Raw genomic sequence first — 12,693 nt, forward strand, 5'->3', positions numbered from 1 at the left:
CTTCATGAATTCCGTAGAACTAGACTTCAGTACTTTGAATCCATCACAATTTCTCTTCAAAGCAGTAGCAGAAGCACAGTCTAGATTATCAAACTATATATACCATACTAGAAGGCCACATTTACCTCAACCATTCACTAAGCATTACTAAAACATGTTTGAAAGGAATATTAATCTGGTTTTTAATATTAAAAATATGACCAACTCACAGCACCTCCCTACAGAAAGCAGAGGATTTTCTGTTGAATTGTTTCTCAGAACACAGAAAAAAAAATAAAAAAACAAAACACTGAACACTTCAGTCACACACAGCAGTCAACAGTGGAGCCTGCAGTATACAGGCAGTTATGTTTGACATTATCTTAAACCGTGTGTTAAATCTTTCCTCAAATTTTACTTCTTCCTTCCTGAGCCAGTGCTTTCTCACAGTCTGTACTGCACTGAACTCCCAAAACTAAGACTGGGTTTTGAACACTAAAAACAAATCAGGAAAAAGCCTGCTAAATTCTATGGGATTAAGTAAAAAACCCCTAAAAATACGTTCAAAGACACTTTACATTTCTCATGCCTTCAATTATCTCCTTTTGTAAAGTAAAACAATATTTTTATTCAGGAAGAGGAAATTCTGTATAACTGCAAATACAGATGACTAACGACCATCTAGCACATTTTAATGATTAAAAACAATATACGCTCCAAACCTAAGTCTTCAAACTACAGGGTCATTGCTATGATTCCAACAGCACAAAGATCTCACCCTTTATGTCAGTGCCAAAAGTTCTGCTAACTTCAGAAATTATACTAACTCCTGTACATGGCAGAGGCCACAGAACTGTGCCTCATTATCTCTTCATTCAGCTTAATAACCTGCTTTTGATTAATGCCCATCTCACACTGGGGTCAAACTACATCTTCCAAATAGTCATTGTCTGAAAACATCAGTAGATGATAAAGGGAATGAAGAATCAATTGGTTACTAATTAACAGACTTGCCAATCAATGCATGTACCTTCACTTTGTTAGGTCTCATTTTCAGGCATGACCCATGTAATATGCACTACTAATTATTATATTACCTCTCATATCAGCTTTTTGTGCTCTGTGACAGCATTTCAATGATCTCCTTTTAAAGTTTAACACCGAATCTCTTGCTGGGAGGGATTTTGCAGCTTTGGAATCACATACCTGTTTTATCAAGCTGTTACAGTTTCCCAGTGTTCTTGCTGAAGAGGCTACAGCAGACAATATTCTATGTGGTTTTGTTGTGGTTCCATCAGAACGACATTAAGTATTAATTCCACCGCTGACTCCTACTCATCAGTCCCATTTGTATATCCAGGCCTGGCACGTGTTTTTTGCCATCAATTTAAATTAATAATATGATGAACTAATTGGCCTCTGTGACCAACAGACTTAGCAGAGTCATTGTTTCTAAGGATGACTTCTGTAATTCTGGGCTACGTTTTCCCTCTAAAATCTGTACATTTGTTTCTCAATACAACCACGTTTCTTTTGTTTGAATGGATGCAGCTTAGCACACAACCACAACTCCAACTGCCTGTCATTATTTGCAATTCTCCTGACTTCGTCCCATGTGCAAATATATTGTCAAAGGTTTGTATTTACCTTTCTAAATACTTCTACTTCATCAGCATTCCTCCAGTTGCTTCAAACTTCTTCAGCAGGCTACAAGATGCTTTAGAAATTAACATTGCCAAGCTATACAACCCCATGACCAGAGACTTTTTTTCAGACAAGTTAGGTGACTTTGCATTATTCAAAATATTCACCTAGCAACAGACCTACCTGTGAACATCTCTACTTGATTACACATTGATTATCATAACTAAGTTCTTTTTGACACTTCTTCAAAACTTGTAACATACATCGACTTAAGCTATTTCCTCTTTTCCCATCCCCCTGCCCTTCTCCTGTCGTTTGCTTTGTAGAAGCAGTAAAGACTCTAAGCTGCTGGAGACCTGCCTTTTAAGTTCTGACATGGTTTGTTTCTTAAAGTGCATGTTAAGGACATTGCTGGAACTGAATCAGCTTTATGGGTTTCCTTTTACCTCAGAAGTCAGGGGCTCCTAATATTGACAGTCTAGTATTTTTTACTGTTTCTCTCCTCTCACTCCTCTTTATCTCCAGCATTGTTCTTCAGTGAGCAGCATGTCAGGTCTCCCACTCGTATGAAAAAGCTGACTGCCACATTGGACTGACAGGTCCTTTCGAAGAGGAGCTCCAGAAACTTCCTATTCTTCTTCCCTACCCCTGCATTCTAAGAAGCTCTTACCTTATAAAACATGCAAGATGTGATTGCCTTTAAAGCTCATTTATATTATTCTTTGAGCATACAGTCTGGTGTTCTTGGTGCCTTCACCTTCTCCTTCTAAAAATGTCAATCCGCCTCCTTTTTCTCTCCTATTACACTCATTTTTGGGTGCCAAAGAGTGCCTGAACAGATGAAGGACACGAGGGTTCTCAGTATAAAAGCAGTAAGTCTGTATGACATCTCACAAATTTCTGTCAACATTCCAACCATCAACTCTTCACCTTTCCTTCGTCATATTTGTGGGAAGGCTCTGAGTGCCTTCAGCTTTGGCCATCTTTCTAGAGCTGCCATCAAGCTGCTTCTACAATTCATGTCCCCATCCTACGCAAATAGGTGTAAGATCCAATTTTACTCTCAAGAGAGTTAAAAACTTGTTTCACATTCTCACCACCTTTTGCAGACTATTTAAATTTTTTGATTGCTTGGATCCTTTTAAACTGTCATGTAAATTATCTTCTTGTTTCACTGATCTAATCACAACACTCATCCAAGCCTTTGAGCTTTCACTGTGCCTCTGCAACAGACACCCTCTGCTCTGCCTTTATGGCTGTTCCTACTTCAGACCAGCCATCTAGAAAATAATAAATATCTTAAACTGATCCTAACCATTTACTGGTGTGTCTAGCTGGTATTACTAACCCCTCAGTTTCTAACCCAAATATCCTTCCCCCCTTCCCTGCCTTTCTCACAATAACAGATACCCCCAAAAAACCTGCACAAAGACCTACCACACATACAGCTTTTCTCTAGCAAATAGGTAAACACTCAATTATTTTTGCTTTTTATTTGGAGGAGCCTCAGTAAAGGCTCTCAGACCTTCCTTACCAGAAATCTGAACTAAGCTTCTACCTAACTGAGCATGACATGTCTCCCCACTGCCTTTTTTTCTCTTTTTTTTCCATCTGGCTAGTCTAAGAATATTTTTTGTTGGCATCCAAGGTTGAAAAAAAAAACCTGAAATACTTTGGCAGTGTCAATAATCAGATCCTTACTTTACTCTGCGAATTCTAAATAAGAAAAAAGCATTTGTATTAAGAACCATGAAAAGCAGAGAGCTAACACTATCAGTTACTTGCTTAAGTGACAGTTTTCTTCCAACTTCAGCTTAAGTAAACTGATGAATTACGTGCTTTAATGTTAAAAGCAAGACTAATCTTTAATGTCAACAATAGAACCCATGTCTATAGCTTAAGGGTAACCAGAGAATGAAACAGTTTATGGAAAAGAGGTTTTCTGGAGTAAATGAGGAATATATGACTGTTTCTGTTGATATACACAAATAAGACAAACAGAACTGTCATTTATGTTTTAAATGGTCATTGCATAGGCAAATCACGGTAAAATAAGAGGATAAAAATCCATCTCGACTTTGATACAAATAGTTAGCCATAGACAAGGGATGATGGGGACAGTTACTGAGGAGAGTACATTAAAGATGCTGCAAAATACCTGTTGCCACCTTCAAGTCTGCTGTTTTCTGCATCATGAGGTGGGGAAGCAGCAGCTGCACTGCTGTGCAACCACCCATCCTCCTCCATCAGCATCACAGCTGCATCCCACTCTGAGACAACAGACATTCATTCCCCATAAATAGCTAACTTCTCACAATAATACAGAAGTTCAACCAAGTAGAAAGTAGCTTTGCTCTTGTGCTAATTTGTGGGTCTGAACTATGTTTTCATTTTAACAGGAATCTCATAGCTCAGGGACAGAAAGAAATATTAGTCTCATAAAGATCCTTGATCAAGCAAGTACCTAGTTCCAAGTGTAAGATCTTCAGCATCTACACAAAAAACAAAACCAAAGTTGCTTCACACAGTTAATAAATCTTTAAATGATCCCATGAAATGTACCAACTACTCTGGAAAGGATTTAGCCATTCCTGGGAAGCTAGAAGTAACTGCACTGGAGAAAGTTTTCTGTGATAGTTATCAGAGGACTCTGCAGTCAAGAAGAGCCTTTTCTAGATGCAGGGCTGCCCCCTTCAATCACTATTTACACTACCACTCACCCTGTGGTAAATCACACCAAACACTGAGTGAACTCAGATATTCTTCTATTTCTTTGAACCTTTTTAAAGCTTTCTGAATTAATGAAGCAAAGTCATCTGTTTCTCAGTAAATTAAGAAACTGTGTACTTTCATTTATCATGCCACTAAAACTGGTCAATTGTTTATTACCTCCAGAACACAGAAATAATGCTTTTTAAACATGTTTCCAAATCAAGGTGAAAGCTTGATTGAAAGCTAATATTGACCTATTATTTGGTTTAAAAAGTAACTATAGTGAATGCTAAAACCAAATGAGAGTCATTTTACTGCTCCTGAATAATAGGTATTTTGCAGGTCAGACTCTTGTAAATACTCCAAAAAATAGATTTGTATTACCACATTCCATTATCCAAAAGTACCCATTAATAACCCCAGAGTGTAGCAAACCCTATACACTGCAGCCCTGCCCTGGTATGCAGTTAGTTCTTACATAAATTTAGACATCATAGACTCATCCAGCCTCAAGCCAGCAGAGCAAATGGACAGCAGACAACCCACATTCCCATCAGTTTCATGCTGTCACACAGAACACATGCAGCAAGAATCAGATCCCTGTGCCAGCTACTTTTTTCTCTCAGACAAAATAATTAACACAACTATTGGAGCTGACTACAGTTTTTCCTAGATTAAGAACAACTTTCATATATTTTTCAAATGTGTGCGTGTAGCAGCATGTGTATGTTAGGCACAAAGTAGATTTCCTGTAGAAAGATTGTTTTTCCCAACTCCATAATGGTTTAGATACCTCACGAAAAGGAGGAAGCTGCGCTAGACAGAATTTGCCTCAAGACTGGATGATGCAACTCAAGAATTGTAGCCAAAGGGGCCACAAGGTGTTTGAGTTTGGGTTAGGAAAGGCAAAGAAATCTGCAAGTTACACAGGGGCAAGTGGAGTTTGGGGACCATCATCCTGTCCTGGCCTGCTCCTTTTTGATTTTTTTGTCCATTTTTAAAATGCAAAGCTCAACTTTAAACAAGCATCCTTCTAGAGATGCACTTACCTGGCATCATTAAACAATTTGCCTCTAAAAATTAAGCAATTATTTCAATAAATATCCCCTTACTGCAGGTCATCTTTCAAAATTCAGAAGAAATACTGCTTGGATTATTTTACATCAATAAAATCCAATAGACACGTAGCCTTTCACTGAGAAAGCTAAAACTAAAATGGGTAAAGAATCCCAATTTATTCTTCAAGCTGCGGAAAACCACTTCAAGACAGAGTCGCAGATACAATATTGGTATGTTAATTATATCAGGTAATTAAACTTTGAAACACAACAGAAATCAGATACAAGCCTGCAGAGGGGTTCCTCTTTTGATTTGTGTAAACCATGATAACAAGAGCAGTATCTAAACTCAAAGATTACTCACTTTTACCAGAGCTGGCTTGGCAGGAAACCACACATGATCTCCAGCCTTACCATGCTGGCCAGGTGCCAACCAATTTCATGGCTGAAAAATACAACAATAAACTGAAGCTACTTCCTGAAAACCCTGACAAATAATAAGATAAACAGACTGCCCCACTGCTTTTTAAATTTTTTCATATCACTAAGTTTGTGTTTCCACCAGTACAGGTAACATTAACCTATAGTCAAGCCCGGTATTGAAACATAAACAGCTCATTCTCATCCATGAAAATGACAACTGAAAAACCAGAGCAGATCAAGAAAGGGGTACAGTCACCAGTGTCTTAGGTTATGTAACAAAAAAAAAAAAAAAAAAAAAAAAAAAAAAAAAAAAAAAGTTTATTTTATTCCATCTGTTGAAACCAACTGGGGAGGTGTTTTCCTTTTTCTCTTGTAACTCCAGGGGGGAAGGGGCAGGTGCCTTTTGGTAATGGGCCACGAGTTAAAACCAGGTGGAACAATGTATCTTATCTCTTCCATGGCCCCTCCTCCTTCCGGGGGATATCTGCTGTTAATGGGCCATTAAGGCTCACCAACAACATGATACATTACATCATACCACTGTGAGATGCTCCACCCAGTGGGGGGAGTCAACCAGCTCCTACCTACATAAAAACTGAGACATCCAGTGTTTTCACTGGATTTCTGGAGGAAGACCAGATGCATCTTGCCATTACTGGACCCTTTCTACAGGACCATCTCTCCTCCAAGAAAACCACATCAGCCACTCCAGGATGGCTTACTTTCGGACTGCATCCAACACCCCGACCAACAGGGTGTCAGGTTGTATTTCGACTGTCAGGGTTTCTAGGATTTATGTTAGTTTACTTGGTTTTTCGGGTTTGTTTTGTTTTGTTTTTAGTACTACTACGTTTGTGTTCTTAATATTCCTAGTAAAAAAACTGTTATTCCTCTTCCCAAAGCTTGGCCTGAAAGCCTCTAATTGCAAATTTATAAAAATTTGGAAAAGAGGGGTAGGGGTGTTTACATTCTCCATTCCAAGGGAAACTCCAGCTTTCCCTGGCAGATACCTGTCTTCCCAAACCAAGACAACCAGGCCTAAAAGTTCCCTAAGTCAGAAGCACTTCTTAAATACTATCAAAAACTCCCAAGTCCATGAAAGTATTTCCTTTTCTGTTTTCCTGGCACCAACAAGCTGGAAGATGTGTCTTTAAGGGTGCTTCCACCCCCAAAAGGTAAGGTGTTCAAAGGCTCTTTCCCTGAGCTGTCCAACAGAGATAACATCATGCTGTTGTCTTCTTTTCTCTTGCTATTAAGCTTGCTTCACTTGCAGACACTTCCTAAGACTTCTTAAAAGAAGTTTCTCACCAATAATTCCACAACCTGGCCAATGATAAGGAATAACTGCTACCACATTGTGTATGTGATAGGTCTCTCACAAAAAAGCCACTCTGAAATATTTTCACTATGCTGTTGACGCTTGGCTCTGCCTCCTTCCTCATTTTATTCACCCTTCCCCTTTTGCCATAACAGTGACTTCAGCAGAGGAATGGATCAAGCTGGATACCTGTGGCTTGTTAAAAAAACTACCGAAAACAAGATAAGCAGCCCTTAGGGGAAGTTTTGTCAGTTGTATTAATTGAACATCCAGGTGGCAGGTTTGTTGATCTCCCCTAAGAACACCTTCAATCTCCCGGTTGGTTCAGCAAGTTGGAAGAACAGCTGGGAAGAAAAGAAGTGACAGTAATGGAATTCACCTTGCAATAAGTGCAACTTTCAGAAGAACAAAACAGAAAATTAGAGAGAAAAAGAAGAGCAAACAGGACAAAGACTTCCAGAAGCTAACGGGCAAACAAGAATAAATATTTTCTGACTGAATAAAAAACACTGATGGAGTAGGGGCAAAACAAGAAGATTAATATTTTCTAACTTGCATATCAGCCTTATAAAAAGTTCACCAGCTCTCCCCTGCAAGATCTCTGCTACCCTTGTCACCAGTGAAGAGAAGCAAGAGCATGTGAGGAAACCCCTAATTCAGTGCAATGGATGTTCTCAGGCACAGGAAGGTGACTGAAGAGCTGAATAGCTACAAGTCTTTGTTCTACTTACACTCTTGTGTGCCAGGTGAGGGAATTTACTTTTACCAATAGAGGCTGGTCTGGGCACAGCTGGCATGCAACAAAGATATGTCAGTGACTTCCATCCTGGGATTAATGGCTTTTAGCATGCCAAATTGGCCTTCTTACAGCATTATCTGCCCCTGCATGTCTGTGTGCAGAAGGTAGAGAATTAAAGAGATGAAGGATTATTACAGGAGATCAGAGATTTTTAATAATGTCTGGCCTCAAGGAAAGACTGACCCATTCTCTTGAACTCGCCCTCCTTTCTTTCAATTCAGATTCTAGCTTTCAGTCTATGCAAGTTCCCTTCCCCTGCCCTATGACTCCTGTTGTATGCATGTGTGTGAACATGTGGATGTGTTTACTTTGAACATTTCTACAGCCTCTAGATTCCATACACTGAAAGCAGACAAGCAGTGGCAATGAAACTCAATTCTCACACCAACCATGAAGATCTGATACACCTCATTCAACGAGATATAAAATTTAGGAGATGTTTACTACATCATGAGACAAATTTGATTTTTGGTAACAGCGCAGCAAGTAGACTGTAGCAAAAAGATTACTCACAGGGATAAAATAGCCAGACAATGTCAATTGTGTATGCTAAGTATGGACCAAAATTATTCTGTATCTCCAGGAAAAAAAAAAAAAAAGTACCTTCTATGGACCCAAAGGTCTCCAAGCAGAAGTCAACTCTCTGATAGGGAAGTAGGACCCACATTACATTTGGAAAAGCTTTACCTTCGCTGACAGTAGCTCAAAAAGACTTTTAACTTTGTATAGCATGCATCTTACTTGGAGCCATCAGGTGGGAAAAGCTGTGATGGATCACACAGAATTGCAGGAACTACTCTTGCAGCAAGATGAAAAACAAACTGTCTGAAATTCCACATGGCAAACAGCAGTCATCCTGATCTCCCCCTCATGACTAACATGGGTGCACTTATTTTGTGACAGCAGAGCTGTGTTCTGCTCAGCAGTTAACAATAGCTTTGTAAGCAAGTGTTTCAGGGCCTTATGGCTTTTTGATATGCCTATGTAACTGCTTTTCTTTCCATTTCCCCTACTATGTGCCAGGTTACAGAAACACTTCCAAGCAGCAGATTCAGAAATAGAAAGAGTTCAAGGCCAGGTTTCACACCTGCAACCTTGCAGTTCTGGGCTGTTTCAGCCCTGAAGACCAGTCTCATTTTAAGTCCAAGGCTTCCTCTAACATCCAGGTTTTCTGTTCAGTAATTCCACATGAAGTTTATGATTTTTAACTTGTGTTTGGGGCAGGAAGGGATGGGAAGGGGAGTTGGGAGAGGGAATATTACTATGTAGCCATTACATGTATCACATTTTACTCTGATAAATTTAATTGAATGCCACAGTAATTAATGAAAATTAATTACCCAAATTAAGACACTGTGTCACTCCAATCCCCACAAAAAAAAAACCAAGACCAGCTACTCCTATTCAAGATGAATATACCATTCATAACTATACTTCCCTAAATATTTCATAAGTTAGCACAAAGTTTTGAAGGGTTAAGTAGCAATTCTAATTTTTATTTCTTTTTGAATTCTGCAGAAGAATCTGTTTTCTAAGTCACTATAAATACAGTATTTAGTTTACAGCAGCAGCAGGCTATCACAAACAGCCCATATGACTCCAGAGTGGGGGATAGGACACAAATGCCCTATAAAAAGAACAATGCAGCCCCTCTTTGACACTAATGTGCTATGTCCATGTATGTGCCAAGGAGAAATTTTGGCACCTAGAGGGTATCCAAATAGAATAAGGCATCAGCAGGCCCTGTGGTTTTAGATGTATATTCTGGTTTGTTTAGAAAACAAGCTGTTCTGTAATTGGACAAAGTGCTACGCATGACCCATTTCTTGACTCCAGGTGTGACTTATGCAACTTGTGCTGATTCTCTGCTTATCCTGGATGGACTGCCTTACACTGGACTTTTTTCCCATATTGCTCTAACAGCCCTGAAAAATTGTTTAATAATCTCTAAGTCTCTGGCACTGAAATAAATTTTAAAAAGGATGAAAGAAACAAATAAGAGAAACCCCAAACCTGTTGCATTTGCTACAAGTCAAGAAAGGTACATAAAAATCTAAATAAAATTGTAAGAGAACAAAATTTTAAATCTGCATTGCCCTCTAGGAGAAATATAAACAGAGATATCCTCTGATACACAGTGACTGCCCAAATGGAAAATAAAAACCCCATGACATGTTTAGAACAGGATAAACAACTCCCAGTTCTAGCCAACAGTCTTTCCCTCTCTGCATAGAGAGACAGAGAGACAATGAAAAGTCATTTGTACATAGCTGAGACTGTAAGTCACAGGAGTTTCTGCACTGCTATTCACTCTAAAATTCATTCAGATAGCAAGGGGAAAAGAAGAAAGTAATTTCCCCATGGAGATTTAAAAAAAAACCAAAACAACAAAACAAACAAAAAACCAACAACAACACCACCAAACCCACCAAAGAACAAATCCCAAATCTTCATTTAGAAGGCTAGAAAACTCTGGAACTGGTCCTAATGTAAATCTCAGACAAATCTGCATTTTGCTGAAATAAGAATTTTGGGTTTAGGCCACATGGGAAAGTAGCTCAGAGTTCTCCATTGGGTCGAGTTCTACTTGAGATACTAGGATGTCAAAAAACTTCAGAGTGAAAGTTTAGTAACTGGCTTACCACAGAGTAAAGAAGAAAGAAGCTGAAAGAAAAACAGACAGTATCATCTGTGACTTAAGTTGGTCTTTCAGGAAACAAAGATCTTCACTGTAGCAAATATAATCCTTGAATTGTTTGCAAATAGGTTTAATCATCTAATTGCCATGTACAAGGAAGGAAAATCTACACACTATCAGAATTCAGTACAGCTAATTACTAGAAGGCAAAATAAAGATTTTTATCAAACGTAGTGTGTGTTCTGCAGCTATTACATCTATCAATATTTATATATCTTACAGCCCTTTCTGGGTGGTTGCTGCATACATTTTGTGTGCAGTCAAGAAGCATCTCAACTGCAAACGTGCTTTTAAAACGAAACCTGGCCCGAACCCTGCATTTCCAATTCAAGCAGTGGATTCTGAAGCCTGTTAACTCCCTGGAGCAGCTGATAGCTAAAGACTTGTTTCCGCTTTTCTAACAATTTCCTGGTTTGCATAACAATCCTAAAAGAAACACACTCAACAAGTTTTCTAGCATAGAGAGATTTTGTCTCCAACACAGTTCTAGTTTCAAGGCATAGAGAATATTTATATACAATTTTAATAACTTTAGAGATATATTTGTCTACAAATATATTTACATATAAATATGTATCAGCTGCTTGTTTCAAACAAGATTATGATAATTTTGCCATATCCAGGAAATACAAAACACTGGCTTGTGCCTGGTGCTTTACTCATGCCATTGTGAATAAGGGGGGGGGCGGGGGGGAGGAAAGGGGTTTAATGTTTAATTTCCTGTTAAAAACACACACAGGATAAAATCTTCCAAAGAGCAGTTATAAAACATGCATTTGTTAGCCAAGAAACTAGGTAAATATGGAATGAAGCCCAGGCTCACTTCTATTCCTTCACCTCCTCTCCAAAGAAGAAAGCAACTGAAGGCCACAGAGCGTATTTGGAGGCACTGAGCTCTACTCAAGGACTAGATAATTCATGAGCCTGGCTGATCCAGGCAGCCTGCAGGCGCTGGGGCAGGGGCTCAGAGTGTGCAGTGACGCAGCTGGGCTGGAGGCACTGCATGTGCAAGGCACACGTGCCTGAGAGCCATTGTCCCCACTACTGACCACTGTCCTGACACAGCCGGCTGCCTCAACAAGGGAAAGAGCCATTAGCACGTGGCCAGCAGCTACCAATAGTCTGAGGATCCTGCTACCTTTGCTAGTGGCTTTACAGACCACAGAGGGTAATTTTTTCAGCAGTTACAAGGGGAAATTTTATTACCAGATCCCACCAAAATTTCACCTGCAGCAGTTCAGCCTTCACTACGGTTTCAATATGTACCATGATGTACTAGGGCACTCTGCAGTTCAACCCACTACAACTCCCAGACAAGCACCAAATCTCTGCATGAAATATAACTATCACAGCCTTTAACAATCCCAGCTTTTTGCCAAGATGCCTAAATTAGACAAGAATATGGACTGCATTTAGGCAAAATAGAATCTTTAAAACAGTGTTCAACAGTAACACTGTCTTTTGGCTCTTAGAATAAAAACAACCCACCAAGTGCTTTCTGTCTGCAGTGTTTGGGCCAAAGTCAACTCCTTAGTGCACACCTTGCTCCACGGAATTGAAGAAGTTGCAGTACTTCTTGCATCCTGCTAGGATTCACATTCAAAATTAGATGTAAACAGCTCTGTGTGGCTTCAGCTTTGTTTTGTTTTTCAAATGAGGATAAATTTATTATTGCAGACGTAGCTCAAGAGCTTTCTCAGCTTTTGGCAGCATATTATTCAAATTAACACAGCTTAAGCTTTTTAAGCAGATACACCTTAAACATCTTCTCATCAAGGCATTCGATGCAAGAAAGAAAGACAGAGATTATGTATCTCTCTGGTGAATCAAATCCGACGGCAGGAATGCTGAGTTTCTTGCTGACTCTTTGCAAAACTGGCTTTGAAACTATAAACAGTCCTGAGTTTATTTCTAAAACCTGCACTTAACAGCTGGTGTAGGTATTTGTTCTTCCTTATGAAATCAACCACTGTTAACCACCAATTTAGCAACAGTTCACCAGCGAATCTCCTACTACTGCATGAGTTCAAAACTTTCCTGTTTATTTTCACTTGCTGTAACT

At 39.2% G+C, this 12,693-nt stretch overlaps 1 protein-coding gene across 1 annotated transcript in view; it reads right to left on the reverse strand.

Moving 5' to 3' along the window:
• Positions 1 to 12,693, reverse strand: part of ARHGAP10 (Rho GTPase activating protein 10) — a 138,993-nt gene that overhangs the window by 22,101 nt on the left and 104,199 nt on the right. The window lies entirely within an intron of this gene.

This window comes from Chamaea fasciata, unplaced genomic scaffold (genome assembly GCF_029207755.1).
Source record: "Chamaea fasciata isolate MVZ Bird 193981 ecotype frontalis unplaced genomic scaffold, bChaFas1.0.hap1 SCAF_6, whole genome shotgun sequence".
NCBI lineage: Eukaryota > Metazoa > Chordata > Aves > Passeriformes > Sylviidae > Chamaea > Chamaea fasciata.